At 47.9% G+C, this 20,846-nt stretch overlaps 1 protein-coding gene across 2 annotated transcripts in view; it reads right to left on the bottom strand.

The window, feature by feature from the left end:
• Positions 1-20,846, bottom strand: part of LOC135221016 (uncharacterized) — a 405,496-nt gene that overhangs the window by 325,923 nt on the left and 58,727 nt on the right. The gene's annotated exons all lie outside the window — the stretch shown is intronic.

Below are 20,846 nucleotides of genomic sequence, written 5' to 3'. Positions count from 1 at the left end.
CACAACCTAAAAAAACACACACCAACCTAACTTAACTAACTAAGGAATAGGGAAAGAGCTACTTCCGGACCCAATAACTGTGTCCGCCGAAACGAAATATGGCCCCAGTGGGCATTGCAATCGTCATAGATCGTTCTCACATCCCTTAGGTAATGTGAGGCGAAGACGGAGTTGCTCCTCCAAAAGGTACAATCGAGGATGTCCTTGATTGACATGTTCTTTTGGAAGGCCAGAGAGGTAGCGACGCTCGTACTTCGTGCGCTTTTACTCGGAAGAGGCTCAAATCAGTCTTCTGAAAAGATGAATGAGCCTCCCGAATGGTGTCCCTTAAAAAGAAAGCAACTGCATTCTTTGATAAAGGTAACTCTGGCCTCTTCACAGAGCACCAGAGGTTACCTGAGGGACCTCTAACCTCTTTAGTTCTATGCACGTGAGAACTTGAGAGCCCTTACTGGGCAAAGGACTCTCTCTGGTTCTTGGCCCACCAGACTTGACATCCCTTGATCTCAAAAGTCTTCGGCCAAGGGTTCGAAGGATTTTCGTTCTTTTGCCAAGAAAGATGGGTTCAACGAGCAGACAGCATTGTCCCCTTTGAAGCCCATTAACTTGTTAAACTCTTTTTTGAAAATTTTTTCCACTAACTCATCCTTGTAGCCGTCGCAAGAGAAGTTAGGAAAAGAGCCTTCCTTGTCAGATTCCGAAGAGACGCTGTTTGCAGCGGTTCGAAAATGTCCGACATCAGGAATTTCAGAACTACGTCAAGATTCCATGATGGAGGTCTCGGTTGAGGAACCTTCAAGGTCTCGAAAGACTTCAAAAGGTCATGAAGATCCTTGTTGTCAGACAGGTCTAGGCCTCTGTGCCTAAAAACCGCTGACAACATACTTTTGTATCCCTTGATGGTAGGGTGGACCGCTAATTTCTGCACATTTTCTGAGAAATAGCAGAAAATCAGCTATCTGGTTCACAGAGTCGAGGAAGAGGAAACTCCCTCCTTTTTTACACCATGCCCTGAAGGAAGCCCACTTCGACTGGTAGACAGCTCTTGTGGAAGCACGTCTCGCATGTGCGATTGCTCTTGCAGCTGCCTTCGAAAAACCCTCTCGCTCTGGCCAACTTTTCGATAGTCTGAACGCAGTCAGACTCAGAGCGGAGAGTTTTTGTGAAACCTTTCGAAGTGAGGCTGTTTGAGTAGATCTTTCCTCCAGGGCAATGTCCTTGGAAAGTCTACTAGGAACGACATGACCTCTGTGAACCATTCCCTTGCTGGCCACATCGGAGCGATCAGGGTTAGCCTTGTCCCTTCCGAGGCCGCAAACTTCCTCATGACTTCCCCCAGAATCTTGAATGGTGGGAAGGCATACAGGTCCAGGCCCGTCCATTCCAAAGCATCGCGTCCACTGCGATTGCCTCTGGATCCAGGACCGGGGGAGCAGTAAAAGAGGAAGTCTCTTGTTCCTTGACGTTATTGCGAATAAGTCGACCCAGGTGGACGTCCCCACAGCGTCCACAGGTCTCGACAAACGTCCTTGTGCAAGGTCCTTGTTCCGTCGGAAGGGACTTGGTCCCGACGACTGAGGAGGTCTGCCCTGACGTTTTGCACACCTGCAAATGAAACCTCGTCAGGATCGTTACCTCTTTCCTTTTTTGCCCACAGCAGAATCTCTCTCGCTAGGGAGTAACAACGCTCTGGAGTGTGTACCTCCCTGGTTTTTTAATAAGCGAGTGCTGTGGTATTGTCCGAGTTTATCTGAAGCAACCTTGTTCTCCAAACTCTTCTCGAAGAACTGCAGGGACAGCAAACACTGCTGCCAGTTCTTTTTACATTTATATGCCAGGCTACTGTTCCCCTGCACTCCTTCCAGGAGCCTGACACATTCCTTCCCCCCTAGTGTTTGCTCCCCATCCTGTGATGGAACGCGTCTGAGAACAACACTAGGTCGGGGCTCAAAAGACTTAGGGACACACCCTCTTGCAGCTTCTGAGGGTCCAACCCCACCATCTTAGGTGGTTCTTGACCTGAATCGAAATCCTCAATACTGCAATCGAGATCGTCTTTTACCTTCCACTCTTCTGCCCCAAGAAGAATTGGAGAGGCCCTGATGTGCAGTCTTCCCCAAGGAACAACCTTTTCCAGCGAGGGAAAATGGTCCCCCCCCCCCCCCAGCAGACTCATCCATTCCCTCGCCGAGCAAGTCTCTTTCCTTAGAAAGGCTGAGATTTTTTCTAAGCCTAGCCGCTGACGTTCCTGGGACGGAACGACTCCGAAAAGCCACTGAATCCATCTGAATCCCCAGTACACGATGTGGACTGTGTTTGGGGTCAGATGCGACTTTTCGAGGTTTGACCAGAAGTCCCAGGGACTTCGCTAAGGCTAAAGTGAACTGCAAGTCCTTCAGACACTTCTCTCTCGACGACGCTCTGATCAGGCCAGTCGTCGAGGTATAGGGAAACCCTTATTCCCGAAGAGTGTAGCCACCTCGCTACGTTTCTTCATCACCACTGTGAACACCATCGGAGCCGTGGTCAGTCCCGAAGCACCATCGCTCTGCAACTGCCTAAACTTTTGGTTTTGTTCAAGAAACAAATCTTAGGGATATTTTCTTGACAGAGGGTGTGGATCGGGATGTGGAAGTACGCGTCCCTGCAAGTCCAAAGATACCATCCAGTCCCGCCCGGTCTCAACGCTCCCAGAACAGAATGGAGGCGTCTCCATCGTGAATTTGTTCTTTTCCACGAAGAGATTGAGCCTGCTTACATCTAGAACTGGACGCCAACCTGACGACTGCTTTGGTACTAGGAAGATTCTGTTGTAGAAACCCGGAGACCCCAGGTCCGCGACTTGTTCCACCGCTCTTTTGTCGATCATCTGGTGAAGGAGATCGAACAAGACTTTCTTCTTTTCTCCTTGGTAGGATGGAGAAAGGTCTCTGGGAGTCGTAGAAAGAGGAGGAAGATCTAAAAAGGGGATTTTGTACCCCTGCTCCACGATCTTGAGGGACCAAGAGTCCGTGTCTCTCTCTCCTCCACGCTCCCGCAAAAAATACTTCAGTCTGGCTCCGACTGGTGTCTGAAGGACATGCTTTTCACTTAAGAGGTTTTGGTTTAAAAGGAGCTCTTCCTCGTGAAAACCCTCTCCCCTCGAGGAGCTGCTCTCGAGGGGGGAGCCCCACGAAAGGGCTTTACTTTCTTCGGCGGGCGAACTGCAGCGACGAAGTGGAAGGTCCGGCCGACCGTCTCGTAGACTGGGCCAAAAGATCCTGAGTAGCCTTCTCTTGTAGGCTGTTCGTCAGGTCCTTTACAAAGTCTGGGGGAAGAGATGGTTCGAAAGAGACGAGAACAACAAGTCCGCTTTCTGAGCTGGCGTTACTGACCGAGCTGTGAAGTTGCACAGCAAAAGCTCTCTTTTTTTTTTCAACAAAAGCTGTCCCAAAGGTTGCGATACCAGCTCTTTCCGAACCATCCCTGACGGCTTTGTCCATACATGCTAACACGCTGGACAGCTCCCCCCAGACTAAGGGATTCTGGGCTTCTTGCTTGTAAATCCAGAACTCCCAAACACCAATCGAGGAAGTTGAAGACTTCCAGGCGTCCTAAGCAGACCTTTCAGATGATGGTCTGTTCGTCCGACGCGGTCCAAGTTACCTTGGCAGAGGGTAAAAGTGACCTCCTCTGTAAGTCTACGAGGCTGGAGAAATCTCCTTGCGCCGACGAAGGGATACGAACTCCCACGCCTTCGTCCTTGGTCTTTATACCAAATGCCTCCTTTCCCACTAAGTTTTGTTTCAAGTAGGAGGCAAGGCGAAAGTTGTCTTGCCTTGGTCTCTTCCTTCTTAACATCCAGTCTTGGAGCTTCTTGAAAGCCCGTTTCGTCGGCGATAGAGAAGTCTTCATCTCTACGAACTCCGGAATTTTCCCCGTTTTCGATGAAGAAAACTGTGAAGAGGAGACTTGGAGCTGCGGGCTGAAATTTGTCCTCAAAAGCAGAACGTACAGTCTGACTAGGACTTTGTCTAATCATAGGTAGAAGGGTGCTGTTAGTCAGGCCTCCTCTTTCATCACCCGATTCAGCTGAACTATCCATTTCTCCCCTTCTTCTCTCAACGGAAGAGGAGAATGTCTGTCAGGCGAAGGCGTCCTATTGGGGGGTCTTAGCAAGATCAAAGGAACCCTATCCTTGCAAGATGCAGCCTTCTCACGGCTATCTCTTTTTGACGCTTACTGCTCGCTAATGACAGAGCGTCCTGAGGCGGACGAGCGTCTTCCGCGCCCTCCGCGGCAGTCTCACCTGCTCGAGAATTGTCTTTACTTCTCCTTGCTGGCATACGTGCCTGAGCGCGTAAACAAAGTGTCTGGGGGTAAGAATTCTTGTTCTGAATCCCCGAAAGCGTCTTGAAAGGAAGCCTGAACTTCCTGGCGAGCTTCTTGCCAAGCGTCCTGTCTAGCGTCCTGGAGAGCGTCCACCTGCCGAGCGTACCTGTGTCAGCGTCCTGGCGAGCGTCCTGACGAACGTCCTGCCTGCGTCCTGCCAGCGTCCTGACCGAACGTCCTGCCCGAGCGTCCCTGACGAAAGTCCCTGGCGAGCGTCCTGACAAGCATCTTGCCGCAACGTCCTGCCGCCGAGTCCTCGCACAAAACGTCTTCAAAAGCGTCCTGTCGTAAACGTCCTTCTATACGACGAACGAGATCTGCGAATCGCTGAAGGAGCAGCGATCGGCGAACGAGACTCAGGAGGCGACGGCAAAAGGAGACATGCTTAGTCCTCTTGACAGGCAGTCTAAGGTCCTTCCTCCGCTTAGGCTCGACTGCTGCTGGGCGAGTCCTCTGAAGCCATAAGCGAGGATAGCTGGTCCCTTTGAAGGGACAAAAGAAAAAAAAATGTTCTTCGTTGGAGAAGAATGAGTCGAGGAAGCAGGACTGGTCCTGTGAGAAGAACCCGAGGGGCGAGGGGACGCCTCCATTCTTCTCAAAGGAACAGCTACCTGTTTCTCAGGTGTACGCGCCTGTGCGCGCAACCTAGCGTCCTCATCTGAGGAGATCCTACCTCTCTGAGGCGGAAAGACATGGTAAGCGTCTTCCGACGAAACAGGCGAAAGAGGACGTGAAGCGTCCCCTCCGCCAGAAACGTCCTCTTTAACGGACGAGAGTCTCTCCGAGCGCTCCACCCCTTGCGGCGGGGAGGAACGCTTCGGAGGACGAAAAGCAGTCCTTCAAGACGCGTGCTCGTGCACGGTCTTTGGCAGCCTGGGGTCTTTGCTACAAGGCCTGCCGAAGGGACGCCAGATCGGTGGGGAAGCCCCCGTAACCCTCTTGCGGCTTTCGACATACCTCCTCCCTGGGTCTTGGGAGTCTGATAGAGGTCTAGGCCTAGAGGCATTATGGGGCCGATCTGACGAACCCCATCCACAACACACGTGGGGGCACGATCACACCTTGCACCGAGCCAGTTTCCAAGGCTTTTACTTTGGTCTCCAGAGTGCGAAGGGACTCCAAAATCATAGAGAGAGCATCCGCTCCTCCCGACACAGAATCAGAGCCCGAAGGCAACAACACAGGTTTAGGTTGTAAACACTACAGGTGTTAGTGCAGGAGAAACGTTAGTCTTACCTTTGGAAGAACTTCTTGAGGAAGACCTCCTGATCCTATCGCGCTCCAATTTAAGGCGTAGGACTCATATGCTCTCCATTCATCATCAGTCAATCTCTCACATTCCTTGCACGATGATCAATTAAACAATGAAGCCCCCTACAACTCATACATACTGTGTGGGGGTCTACCGATGCTTTCGGTAGCCTCACCTTACAATCAGCACTCACACACACTCTGAAACTCACACCACTTGATCCAGACATATCTATTAGAGAAAAGTCAATCCAAATCAAAAAACGGTCCACTATCGCGCATGCCAATCCAACAATCCAATTCAATACCAAACAAAATCAATCAGATACTTAGAAACGAGGGTCAAATTCCAAAAAATCCTGAGCAGAGGTCTGTAAACAGATGTTTACCGACGGCGCACAGAAAAAATATGAATAGAAAATGGGGAATGGTTCCTGATTATCCGCTCCCCAGCGGTCGGGAAATGGGTACTACCACCTGGCCGCCCTCTGCGTGTGCCGCGAGTTTTGAAAATTTCTGTCGGACGTCAGAAAATACAGCTATATATATATCTGTCAGGTAAGTGGCATGAACAAAATAAAGATTATTGACACCAAATATGTTTCCTGTACAGAAGTGTATCACACTAAATATGAAAATTTATACCAAATATACGTTTCCTGTATGGTCAAGTAATCAATTAATATACAATGGTTCAAAATGCAAAATTACTCACCCGTTCTGAATGAAAACAAAGGGTGTTAAACAAATTATCATGGTGTGGTATATATGTGATACAATTTACAACCACTCGCATGCATGTAAGGGTTATGTAAATGATAAGTGACATTAGCAAGAAGTATTGTTTGTACTAATAGCTGATTTGATATATGAAAATTTGCCCTAAAGCCAAGCACCATGGCACTTTCAACCATTCAGCTTAAGACAGTGAAAAGAGGGTGTAAAAGTGAAAAAATGCTCGCCAAACAACTTGGGTGCCTTTAAAAACTGAGATGTTCAAATACTATACGTACAACTGTGGTACCTTTCCCATCCTCACTACCTGGCTGACAAAACAGGGTTGGAGACCTAAAGCTTAGCAAAAATTCACCACTAAAATGACAGGAGGGAAATACAAAATGATTAGCATTTCTCCATATCATTAAAAAGTTCTTTTCAAATAATGTATTTATAAAACACGTTTTAACATAGGAAAAACCTATTTTTCTTAGGCTATTCCTCAAAGGGTTTATACTCTCATGGTCACCCCAAGGGCTCCATAAGAGACCAACCAATAACAAAGAATTCTCTTACACGTTAGTTGGTCTCGGCCAGAATAGTGCTTGTTGGCAAGTGAAACAGACTATAAAGGACTCAGGACAGGAGGGCTCTATCTCCTGTCCTACAATGCCTACTTCAGTTCGACATCTCACCTGCACAGATGTGACAACAACCTATGTTGGCCACCTTCATTACACGCCAGGTCTGTGCAAAGTAAATGTTCACCCAAGTCCCATGCCTGTCTCAAAGAAAGTGGGTGAGTTTGAGGACTCACAGCAGCTAACAAAAATTGGTTTCTCCCTGGCCAGGCCAAGAAAAAGGTTGTCCCCTAGAAAATACTCTTTTGTTTAACTACACAGGTGGTGATTAAGCAAGCCTACTCCCCACCCATTGTCTAAGTTTTGTCACCAATTCTGTGCATGCAGAAGTGCATGACATTAGAGGAATACCTAGGTTCCCCCCCCCCCCGGGCATTTAAGAAGAACTTATCTGTTTCATAGGATTTTGAATGCTGGTTCCTGAACCTGCGTCAAAACAAACACTTTCAATTTGTTTTTCTACCTAAAGGATGCTGACCACAGATCCTTGGACACTTTTCCTTGGGTCCAGTGGTAGCTGTTCAACAGGTGTAACTCATCCAGTGCCAAGCCAGGGACAATAACTTTTAATGAACACCCTCATGGTTACTGAGAAAGGCAAACCCAAGCAAGATGTGTAAATTTGCTTACACTAGACCATTCTGATATTCTATCTTTACAAGAAAACTCTTTAGTTAAAAAAAAATTAGTCGTGAATTTTATAACTACAGAAATTATTTACAAGGTAGGACTACTATGTACAAAACAGATTAAGTAAAACAGAATACCTTTCATAACACAGACTGACAAGAAGTATTACACTAGTGTATCTTACTTCTTCCTTCTTCTTCTTCTTCCCAGCTTTTTCCCATTTTTATATGGGGTCGCCGTTTCGGATGAGCCGTTTCCATCTATTTCTATCTTGCGCTTCTGCCTCATCAATTCCCTTCTCATGTAAATCTCCTCTCACAGTCCTTCCATCTCTTTCTTGGTCTCCCTCTCTTTCTTCTTCCTTGCACCTCCACTCCCATAGTATGTCTCCCAGCGTGGTCCTCATCTCTCCCTCAACAGGTGTCCATACCATCTCAGCCTCCCCTCCTGCACTTTCTTTGATACTTCCACCACCTTAGTTGACCCCCTTATGTAGTCATTTCTGATCCTATCCACTCTTTTGTTACCCAGACATCCACCTAAGCATTCTCATTTCTGCCACATCCATCTTCTTCTGCTCTGCTTTTCTCATGCTTGCTGTTTCCGTACCATACAGCATTGCTGTTCTTACCACCGTCTTGTGAAATTTTCCTTTTAACCTAAGCGGCACTCTTTTGTCACAAAGAACTCCCGAGGCCGCTCTCCAGTTGTTCCAGCCTGCCTGTACCCGATGTTTTACTTCTTCTTCCATACTTCCTCCAGCGTTAACAAAAGATCCCAAATACTTAAACTTATCAACTCTCCTTATTTGCTCTCCACCAGGCTGAATACTTTCTCTATCATCCCCTCAGTTGGTGGTACCATATATTCTTCTGTCCTTGGATCTACTTATTTCTCATTCCTCTGTCCTCCAGTACTTTGTCTCCATCTTTCCAATTTATTCACTTCCCTGCCTCTCTGCACACAGAACAATATCATCCGCATACAATATGTTCCATGGTATGAATGATGCTAAATTCATTAATGACAGTTCCATCGTAATATAAAAGCACAAAACTAACCTTTCAAGCTGAACAGACAACACTGATAATTAATTGTTTTCTTCCACGCAATACAAAATATTTTTAATTTAAACCACACTATCTCTTTTAAAGACAACAACAAAATATTTTTACAGAGCTTTGGAAAAAATACCTTCTTATTCACTACACTTCAGATTATAAAAAATAATACTGAGATAAGAGCAAAACTACAAGTGAACATCTGTTGTAATATAAAAAATAAAACTTACCCGAAGTCTGGTGCTTCCTTGTTGAATAAAGTTCAAACTGTTGCAAGTCATTGTACTGCGAAGAACATATGGCAAAGAACTGGTGACTTACAGACATTTGTCTCATCTAACTCATTTTGGAGTTTACCAATCTGGAAAGTATGTCATTAAAAAACATAAGTATATAAAAATCTTTTAAAATTAGTGCATTTTGTATTACAAAAATCAGTTTTGGAAATGCCTTATTACTGACATTAGCCATGAAGGACTTGAGCATTTAGTAGATGCAAAACAAGCTATAAATAGACAGCACAGGTTCAGAAGGCTAGGATGAGGGTATTAATGTATACAACAATGATATGTATGTTGTATTATAAATATGAGATAGCATCAAAAACTTCATACACAAGAGAGTAAAATGTAGTTTTACATATGCTGCAGTTAGTATTTATACACAGTAATTTTTTTGATACTAATAAAAAAAAATCTCATCACAAATGGCTGGCCTAAAAGGTTTGTCCTAGTATGAGACAATACTAATTAGATGCACAGTATCCAAAAATTACAACTTCGTAAAAACTGCACACTGTACTTTGATACACTGAAGTGTTAAAAGCTAACAAAATTCCTTGGATATGATAAGTTGATTTGTTAAAAACTGACAATTTTCTAAAATAAGGCCTTTAAGGATTTTTGATCAATACTTGTCATTCATCCATCAATTAAAAGTGGTCAGTCATACAAAATAGTCTTGCAATGTCAATATACAGAAGTTTGGCTGTGATGGGTGGCCTCCAAGTAACCGACTGTTATACGCTTATGTTCAATTCTACGAATGGTCGTGATGGGTGGCCTGGCAAGTATTATACACTCGTGTTCAAATTCTACAAAGGGTGAACAACACTTCTAATTTTTTTATTCTTGTATTGATGAATGTTACCAACTTCTAATATTGGAATTTAAACTATATATTCTCCGTTTCAGCATTCAACAAACCCCAACATTAGTTTATTTAATGTAATAAGCTCAGTGATGTCACAATCTTTGGTTACTTTTAGATTTGATCCAGTTTTGCCCGTCAAAGAATTGGCTATGTTACCCGAGTCTTATTTCCTTTAATATGTCCTTGTATGAGCAAGGATTCAACATAGTTCAACATTTATGCTAGCTTTATGCTAGCTTCATATAATTTTACAGAGCATCTGATATGCCTCAACAATTTATGCTAGCTTCATATACCTTACAAGAGTATTGATATGCTGGACAAAGTAATCAATATAGTTCAACATTTATATTAGCTTTCATAAACTTGTAAGAGAAGATATCTGATCTACTGGGACAAAGAAATATTTTTGGACAGTAGTTTTTCTGACATTTTACACAGCACTTCTACAATGAGTTAACTAAAATCCTCTATAGAGGTGTCATTTTTATATAAGCTTATAACTGCAAACAACTGCAATTTCTCTGTGAAATAAAGGCTACATTAAGTAAGTAATGAACATTTGTTTTTCTATTTGTAGATATTTAATGCAAATTCCAAATCAAAGATATTTGAATACATGACAGTATAGTAACGTATATGAAATTTTGCTTGCACAAACTGAACTACTGTATGATGCCTTGTGAGGTAATTCTTTAATTATGTTCAAGTCTTCAATGATTGCCAAGCTTTGTTAGAAACCATAAAAAAACAATGCTCTTCATCATTATTCAAGTACTATCTATAAGACATATGCATAAAATTATCTTCTTTATAAACATAAGTACATTTTTGAAACAGTACTGGTTATGCATTGTTCTTGAATCAAATGAAAGAAATTTAAATGCACTTAATAGCCTTATGCCAAAATTTTTTCATTTATTTGCATAACAATTACAACATTAGTCATAATGACTAAGCGTACTGTCTTGATTTAATTCAAACATATTTTATTACAGCAAATATGATGGCAATGAAAAAAAAAATTCCCTTCTAAATATATATATATATATATATATATATATATATATATATATAGATATATATATATATATATATATATATATATATATATATATATATATTTATATTAATTATATAAATTTTTTACCAGTACACTTTCATTGCGCAGCCTAGTGACCATCCTTAATTGTACAGTAATTCACTATAAATATACCATACAAAGCAGCATGCAGAAGACTGATCTACAACCTGTCCTTAACTACCATATGCTAAATTTAAATGAGAAAAAATCTTAAAACCAAAGGATGCATGGTACAATATTTTTTTTTTACTTCAAAACTTTCCCCTACTTTTTTGGGGGGGAGGGAGGCAATATTCACTAATATATTGAAGGACTGTAGTGAATTAACCCAGAATTTGACAAAACTCAAAAAACTGACAAGTCTTGTTAAGAGCCTGTGGTTGAACTGTCTCACTAAGTCAAGATGTTTAGGCCTGTGTGGCACCAGGTTAGGTCTAGACAGGCTACAAAAGGTAACAGCAGTGGTTAGCAATACTAACCCTCAATTGATGTTGCTTTTATTATGACATCCAGAATATATAGTATTTTCCCGATGGTCTCTGTATTTTAAGTATACTTGACTACATTTGTTGGTGAAGATGCTTTGGGCAGGTAAGGGGCCCAATATGACAATTTGTCCAAAATTGCATTTTTCCTAACTATACAAACCTGAAGGTCCATTTTACAATCGGAAGGTACTAGCGCAGCTGGATAGGTCGTAAGCTTTCGAACAAGGGGTTCGGTAGTTAACTGCTTGTCCGACAGGCGCGCGCGCGCGACTGGGAGGTAAACAAATCACTTTTGCTTTTGGGGGCCCTGCAAAAAAAAAGCAGCAAAAACTGCAGTGAGGGGTGGCATGAGGTGGGGCTATGTGTAAAAGGACCTCAGTTTGTGTATAGTTAGGAAAAATGCAATTTTGGACAAATTGTCATTTGTTCCGACACGGCATACAAACCTTCGGTCCTTTTACAATAGGAAGACTCACTTTTCTTGGTGGGAGGAATCTGAGTCTTTTGTGAACAGACTGGTGTTCGCCCAACCTTGGAAGCCTCCTGGTCGTAAGAGCGAGGGAGGGATGGGGACCAAGCCTCTGTCCGATGATCGGGGTGTGCACCGCAGGATCAATGGTCAGACCTCTGGACCGAGTACTAAGAGAGAGGCAAGCGTATCTCTCGTACCAGCAATGTAAGAACTTGTTCCTGTACAGGAGCAAATATAAAGTCATGGGTTTGACTCTTGTAGGCATCCACTTTTCCCCCCCTTGTAGGAGGAAGTGGTGGATATTCTGCTCCTATCCCTAGGTGAAAGGGATAGGATGGGGCTCTGTCATATAGCTCACCTGCATCTCGTCCTCATCCAGCGTAGTGACGACCGTGGCCCTCTGCCCACACAGGTAGAGGGGGAGGAAAAGACGGGAAGAGGGAGCCAGTCACTCACTCATTCACACATCCATCCACACAGTCACACCAGGACTCGATGCTGTTTCAGCCTGCGAGGGTCTGGGTTAGCTACACAACTTGTTGAGCAGCCACCACAGGAAAAGGTATCCAAGGACCTGTGGGCAATATCCCGAAGGTAGAAGGACGTAAAGGTAGTCGTGGTCAGACCAGACACCTGCCTTCAGGACCTGCGCCACGGAGAAGTTCTTACGAAACGCCAACGAGGGGCCAATACTTCTGACTTCGTGAGCTCTCGGACGGGACGTCACTACCATCAGCCTCATACGCCCTCCTGATGACCTCACGCAGCCAGAATGAGAGTGTTCTTGGATACTTCTTTCTTGGTTACCCCAGTGCTAACGAAGAGGCGTCGACACTCAGGCCTGAGGTGTCGAGTTTTCTTCAGATAGCGCCGTAGCGCCCTCACAGGACAAAGCAGCATCTCATCCGCATCATTATCGGTGAAGTCCATTAGGGAGGGAATCGTGAATGACTCGAACCTGTCGTCAGGGATCGACGGTTTCTGAGTCTTCGCAACGAAGTTCGGGACGAAATCGAGCGTCACAGATCCCCATCCCCATGGAGTGTCGTACATCATAGGAAAGACCATGAAGTTCCCCTACTCTCTTCGCCGATGCCAGGGCCAGCAAGAAGAGGGTCTTGAGGGTCAGATCCCTGTCTGACGACTCTCGGAGTGGCTCGAACGGCGTTCGAGTCAACTCCTAAGGACGAGAGTCACATCCCACGCAGGGGGCCTGAGTTCCCTGGGTGGGCAAGACCTTTCGAAGCTCCTCATAAGCAAGGAGATCTCGAACGAGTTCGAGATGTCCAATCCCCTCAGTTTCAGGACTGAGCGCCAAGGCGGCTCTGTATCCTTTGACTGTGGGGGGACTGAGAGGAGCTTCTCTCGGCGAAGAAAAAACGAGGAATCCGCTACCTGCTGAAGAGTGGCTCTGAGAGGAGATAGACCCCGTCTAACGACACCAACCACAGAAGACGGCCCACTTCTCCCCTGGTCACAGCTGCAGAGGACTGACGGACGTTTCCAGCCATCTCTGTTGCTGAGCTACGAGAAAAGCCTCTCGTTCGCAAGAGATGGTGGATAACAGCCAGCCGTGAAGACGTAGGGACTGGACTGCTCGGTGGTACCGCTCGACGTGTGGCTGGGCGAGGAGGTTGTGCCAAGGGGGAATCTCTCTCGGTTCTCCTGCGAGAAGAGCCAGCAGGTCCGGATACCAAATGGCCTGTGGCCATTTGGGAGCCACCAGGATCATTCTGAGATTCGGGGTGACCAGTGCTCGACTGATCACCTTGCGAATCAGGCTGAACGGGGGAAAGGCATAGACGAAGAGGTTGTCCCACGGGTGTTGAAGAGCGTCCTCTGCAGCTGCCCATGGGTCCGGCACGGCCGAGAAGAACACCTGGAGCTTCCTGTTGTGCCGGGTGGCGAACAGATCCACGACTGGTTGCCCCCACAGGTCGAAGAGCCTTTCCGCCACGTCCTGGTGTAGAGACCATTCGGTCCCTATCACCTGATCCCGACGGCTGAGCGTGTCTGCTACTACATTCCTCTTCCCTGGAATGTAGCGTGCCGACAGCTCTATTGAGTGTGCCTCGGCCCACTCGTGCACCTGCCGAGTCAACTGGTACAACGAGAGACACTAGGCCCCCCTGTTTGTTGACGTAGGCCACTACCGTGGTGTTGTCGCACATCAACACCAACTGAGTGTCCATCAAGCGGTCCTGGAACTCTTGGAGAGCGAGGAACGCTGCCTTGAGTTCCAGTACATTGATTGTGAAGGTGCTTGTCGTTCTCGTTCCACACTCCTGAAGTCAGCAACTCCTCCAGGTGTGCGCCCCACCTCCCTCGGTCGATGCGTCTGAGAACAGCTGCATGTCCGGGGGGGGGGGGGGGGAGTGCGCAGAGGCACTCCTCTTAAGAGGTTCCTGTCGTCCAGCCACCAGGCTAGGTCCTGCCTCACCTCCGGTGTCAGTGACACTGGAAGCTTGGGGGATCCGTCGCCTGTGACCAACTCTCCTTTAGTCTCCACTGAAGAGACCGCAGGTGAAGACGCCCGTGAGGGACTAACTTCTCGAGTGACGACAGGTGTCCGATCACGACTTGCCATCGCTGAGCTACCTGTTCCTTCCGCCGAGACAGGAACTGGTTGGCTGCCTCCCTGAATCTGCTGATCCGCGAGTCTGCGGGAAAGACTCGCCCTGCTACCGTGTCGATCAGCATACCCAGGTACTTCATCCTCTCCTTGGGCTCGAGATCGGACTTTTCGAATGAAGTTCACAACGATCCCCCAGATCGCGACAGAAACTCGAGCAGATCGATCCCTGTCCTGTAGCCACTGCGAGCGGGAGCTCGCCAGGACTAACCAATCGTCGAGATACCTCATCAGACGTATCCCGTGCGAATGGGCCCAAGCAGACACCAGAGTGAACACTCGCGTGAACACCTGTGGGGCGGTTGAGAGACCGAAGCAAAGTGCCCTGAACTGGTACACCGTCCCAGTCGAGGATGAAGCGGATGGTATCTTTCTGGAGGACTGATGAATGGGTATTTGGAAATACGCATCCTTCAAGTCCACCGAAAGCATGAAATCGTTCTCCCTGATGGAGTCGAGCACTGAGCGTGCCGTCTCCATCGTGAACCGGGTCTGGCGAACAAACCGGTTCAGAGGAGAGAGATCTATCACGCCCGCCAGCCTCCCGTAGACTTATCCACCAGGAAGAGTCGACTGTAAAAGCCCGGTGACTGATCCGTGACGATTTCTACAGCTCTCTTGCTCAGCATGGTCTTGATCTCCTGTCTCAATGCTACGTCCTTCGATGACCCTGGAACGTACGACTGCTGTTGGACCGGGTTGGAGGTGAGGGTGGCCGAGATTCGAAGGGTAATAGATATCCCTCCCGAAGGACATCTACAATCCAGGTCTCGGCGCCGTAGCGCTGCCAAGTTGCCCAATGGCTGGCCAGGCACCCCCAACTTCCGGCAGCAGGTGAGGGGGAACGCCGTCCCTAGCGTTTCCCCCCTTTCTTCGACTTCTTCCCAGAGCCTCCACGGGAGGAGGAGGGGGCTGGGAGGAGGGCTGGTTACGGCTCCCCTTGGTAGAAGTCGAAGAAGACAGAGTCTTTCCCCGGGGCTTCGACGCAGCTACCGTCTTAGCCACCGAGGAAGCGCTAGCCGAGCTCTTTAGACTTGGCCGCAGTCCGAGGCTGCCCAGAAGCCTTCGAGACTGCCTGGTGAACCAGACGGTCACTGTCGTCAGTGCGCCGTCTGTCCACCGCAGCGTCCACCATCTCTCCTGGGAAGAGAGACGTGGAACTCCGTAAAGGTCCGTTGCGAAGTCCCCAACGCCTGCTTCACACCCGGCCGCCCTGGAAACCCGAGTCAGGACAGCGTCCCTTCGTCGGAGAACCAGGTTGGCCCACAGGTTCACCGTCTGGTGGGCAAGGAAGGAGATGGCTCTTCCTCCAGACTGGCAAAGTCTCCTAAAGGCCGAGTCATCTTCGGGAGAAATTTCCCCGGAGTTGGCTGCGACCTTAGATACTGTGAGGGACCACAGATCTAGCCAGGAGACGGCCTGGAAAGCTGCCATGGCGGTAGATTCCAGGCCGATGCCTCTTGCTGCGAGAACCATAGGTTCTCGGACAGGAGCTGCTGCAGAGACACACCCGGAGTCAGCCTGGCTAACTCCGGTTCACCTGTTTGGGCGGCATCGGGTCTTCAGATGGCACGTAAAAACGCCGCTGTCGCAGCAGAGGAGGTGGAAGCAGCTTGCTCGACCTGCCAGACTTGAGCGAACCGTCTTGTCCGGAGACAAGCGATTCAACCTGGTCCAGCACTGAGTCTGCAAGCTCGGAACGCGGCAAATAACCCCCGTCGGTCTGGGTTCCCTCTTCGGGCCCCAGAACGACTCGAGCCGGGACGTGGGCTCGGATGGTGGGAGCGTCGATCCTTCCGCGAGGTCGTTGTGCTGACGAATCAGCACAATAACCTCGGCAAAGTTCCTCTGGATCTCAGGAGTGACTGCGTCCTGCGGAGTCGGACCATCCAGTCCCTCAAACAGGAGCATCTCCCGAGACCCTCCTCCCTCGAGGGGAGGAACAGCGACAGACCCCTCTCGGTCTCCTCCAACCACTTGTGCGTACGACCTGGCTGGTCCGAGAACCGTGCCTGGTACGTACGACGACGTGGTGGGATCCTGAGGGGCGCACCCCTCACGATCGCTCCTCAATACCTCGCCCCCTCCCGGTGTAACCCGAGGAGGTTGAAGGTATGGGAGAGGCAGACCTGACGCTCCCTCCTCCGCGTCGCTGGCAGAACCAGTGGGCTTGGAAGACTGCAGGCGATCGTCAACCCGCTTGTGGCGATCGAGCTGCAGACCTAGTCGAGCCGTCTCGCTGTGGAGAACGGCTGGACCGAGAACAGCGCCCCGGTCTCGTGTGTCAGAGGATCTGGTGCTGGTCGCCGTACCCGATCGCTCTCTGTGAGAGTGACGGTCAGGGCGACCGGCGAGCTCCACTGTCACGGTGAGACCGTGCGTATCCTCATGGCGCGTCAGTTCGCTGGTACCAGCCGTGGCTGGTTGCCGGCGAACGGGGGACCTCTTCCCCAGCCTCAGCCCGTGGCCGGTCATGGACCGTCACGTCCGCCCGGGTAGCCAGCTGCTCGCCCGCGAGAGCGAGAGCTGGTCTGGTGAGAGTCGCGTGAGCGGCTGTCACCAGTCTTCCGCTCCGTGCCGTGAACCTGACGCTGAGCGGACTCAGAGGTCTGGTTCCTGGCTGCACGGTCGCTGTTAGGCGACCGTACACTCGGTACCTCTCGCGAACGAGAGGCCGAGACGGACCCTGCTGCCGTGGCCGAACCACTAACAGCAGGTTGAGGAAGTGCCGGTGTTAGCCAGCACTCCTCTGGTCCCCGTAGTCTTCTTCCTTGCGGAAGAGGAGAACGGTCCTGCCCCCGCGGAGGAGGCAGGGTGACCAGCGGAAGAACCCCCCGTCTCACCAGAGCGAGACGGGCCCTTAGAAGTTCCCGAAGGAGACTTCTTAGGGGGGGGTGGGGGGAGGCGACCTTCTTCTTCTTCGGCGGGGGAGCCTTAGAAGAAGAAGGGGGAAGAGGCGGCAGACGACGACGACGACGACGAAGAAGACGATGAAGGACGACGACGACACCCCCTTCCTCCTCTTCTTCTTCTTCTTTTCGTCAACCTCCTCAGGACCGACGTCAGATCTGTCATCCAGAGCGAGCCGGGGCTGCTGTTGCCGAAGCAACAGGGCCCGGACGCACCTGTCCGAACAGATCAGCATCGGGAGCAGGCGGCACCAGGAACAGAACAACGTCAGCAGGTGCAGGCATCACAGGAACAGCAGTAGAGACGGCAGGGGCAGGTACAGGAACGCAGCAGTGGTCATCAACGTCACGTCCGTGAACGGCGGCTGGGCAGGTACGGCAGGTACGGCAGGCTGTGCAGGCGGTCCAGATGGACGGACCAGCGGCACAGACATCCTTGGTACTGGTGGGAGGTCCAGGGGCGAGCTCTTCGGGCACACGAAGTCCGGTCGCGGCAGCACGCAAACCAGGTGGCGGCATCACACTCCCCGTGGTACGGCGACTGGCCCCTGCACCGATGTAGTAGGTGTTACAGAGACCGCGTGCGGGGTGTACACCAGGTGAGGAGGTGAAGCGTAGCAGGTGTTGTAAGGGTCATGGTGGTGGTCGTAACCGTCGCATGGGTGACCGCCACAGAGCCAGCGAGATGGTAGAGCAGCCCTGGACACTCGGCACGCCCTGCAGCCCCAACGATGCCCACACCTGTCCGAGGTCGTCTCGCGGCAACCGCACCTGAGGAAGCAAAAGTCGGGTGATTAGCAGGATCCTCTACCCGCTCGTGCGAAGACGAACGGATAGAGGACCCAGAGTACAACTCGACGTCAGGGTATCTAGCGCCCTCCTCCACACTCGACGAGTCAGGGTGAGGAGAAGACCTAGAACCCCCCCCGAAGGGAAGAAGGCGCCAAACGTGGAAGCTGAGCGGGCGGCAGGAAAGAAGACGAAGTGTCCGTAACCAAAGGAGTCGCGGGAGCTTTCCGACGACTCCTTTGCAGGCTTCGCTTCTTCCTGCCACCCATACAAAGTCCACTGCGCCTCCGACCAATTATTACACCCTTCACAGGGCTCGGCTCGGTGCATTCGCGCCCGACCACCGAGCGCACAAAATATGTGGGTCAATCTCCGGGAATGAGCGGAACTTTCCTCATTTACGCCCTTCGTACCCGGGCATAGTCTCCGTGGGGGTAGCGAGGCGAGGAGATTCCATGATTGACCAATAAATTCACAATTAAATGAATAAAGAGAAATGATTGTACTTACAATGTTCTTTCATACACAAACACCAACCATATACTCAAGGAAAGCAAACGACGAGAAGCGGGCAGAGAGCGTCGAACACACACGTCTACTCGCTGTGAGGCCGAAGCAAAGTGATTTGTTTACCTCCCTCCCAGTCGCGCTGCGCGCGCCTGTCGGACAAGCAGTTAACTACCGAACCCCTTGTTCGAAAGCTTACGACCTATCCAGCTGCCGCTAGTACCTTCCTATTGTAAAAGGACGAAGGTTTGTATGCCGTGTCGGAACAAATGCTCAAATCTTGCATATATTAATTAAAGACATGAACTGCCTACTTTTCCAACAGCTGATCTTGTAACTTATGAATCCGAGACCACTCCAGACACTGTAATTCACTCGGTTTTGGTCCTCCCCTAAAAACTCCCGTTTCCACCTGGGTGGGCCCCTTCTCATCATAGCCAAATTTAGGTATATAAACAGTTTGGGGAGGTGACCTAAACAATAAGCTGAAGGCACGCACCTAAAATAGGGTAATACCCCTGTTAGACATCCAAATACAGTAACATGAGATAAGCAATCAGAAAATTAGTATAGGTATGTATGGGTCATGTATTTGGAGAGAAATTACTGATCAAGTAGTAGGGTTACCTGCGAGTTTCTGGGGTCACATTAGGTAATACTAGGTAGAATTACTAACTATAGTATAGGTATTACTAACTACCTATTGTTACTTTGCCTTTTACCGTGAAATGCCAAGTATCTAACAGACTGACAGGTCTAGATTGATAGGTACAAAATTGTTAGCGTTCTCAGAATTACCGTCCCCGTAGGAGGTAGTGCTGTCATGGACCTCATGCTGTGCACTGCAGGCATTAAGGTTCTTTGCAGAGTGCCTTCAGTTCCTAGCTGCAACCCCTTTTGTTCCTTTTACAGTACCTCCTTTCATATCTTTCTTCATCTCACTGCGAGGTTTTCCTCCTGTTAGCCCTACACCTTTCAAACCTTTTTCCTGTCAATTTTCATTTCTGCGCTGAATGACCTCATACGTCTCAGTGCTTGGCTTTTGGCCTAAATTTTATATTCAACTTAACTCAACTCAGAATTACCGCGTTCTCCTTTATTCTAATCTGGGCAATAATCTGCTTAAATCTAACCTAATTTATACAAAGCTGCAGTTAAGGCAACAAGCAATTGCTGGTTGAAAAGTGGTCAATTACTCTTGAGTTTATTCCAACACACACCAGTTGTTTGGCAGGAAGAGATTCTCAATTGATTGACGACTTATAGAACTACTCCATCAGGCGGTAACATAGTTAAATCACTTGAAATAACAATTATTAATCAGAGTTTAACAAAGAAGAAACTTGAAACTTACGGTCAGGTGACACTTGGGGGAGGATCATTCTCTTGCAGCAGGTAGGATTTGCCGCAGGCCAAAGTGTTCGAAGCTGTTTTTTTAGCAGGAATACTCATGAGTTATTTCATATCATAATACGATGTATGAAGCATTGATTTATACATAAATTTATCTCAATCATAAATTATATTTCATAACTAAGAATTTGAAAATAAAAGTCAGCCACCTGGTAACAGTTACTAGTAAGCTGAAGTCAAATGAATAAAATCAAACAACAATAAGTTTTACCATGGTGTTCGATTTTGGTTAAGGCTTAAGCTTTAAGAAGCTGTTTAGTAGTTCATTGATATTTGTAAATAAAACCATTTTTTTTTCTTAGGACGTATTTTTATGTCTAATTAACACTAGTAAACAATCTATTTTCTTTAAAGCCGTGAAGAGAAAATACATAAATTATTTTTTTCATCATATGTTAAATTTATTACAAATTATTGATATAACTGTATTATACGTATATCAACGAATTATAATTATTCCATTTACAGAAAAGTAACCGCATATGAAATATCTTTGTGTTAAAATAACAACCTAATAGTGGTTATTGATAAGGAGCTTGTTCTTAATACTTTTTATTAGCATATCTCCTAAACTGAAATACTTAAATCTCATAGCCGGAGCCAATGACTTAGAAGATTTAAATTTGGCTATGTAAACTAACTGTCAACAGTGTCTTTTTGTTATTGCTATGGGTTTGACGACTTCATGCAGCTTGTTGTGTACATATCCACCCAGGAACAGACCCCAGT

Source organism: Macrobrachium nipponense, chromosome 2, assembly GCF_015104395.2.
Source record: "Macrobrachium nipponense isolate FS-2020 chromosome 2, ASM1510439v2, whole genome shotgun sequence".
NCBI lineage: Eukaryota > Metazoa > Arthropoda > Malacostraca > Decapoda > Palaemonidae > Macrobrachium > Macrobrachium nipponense.
The sequence above is the reverse complement of the archived record's forward strand: the minus strand, read 5'-3'. Positions and strand labels throughout refer to the sequence as shown.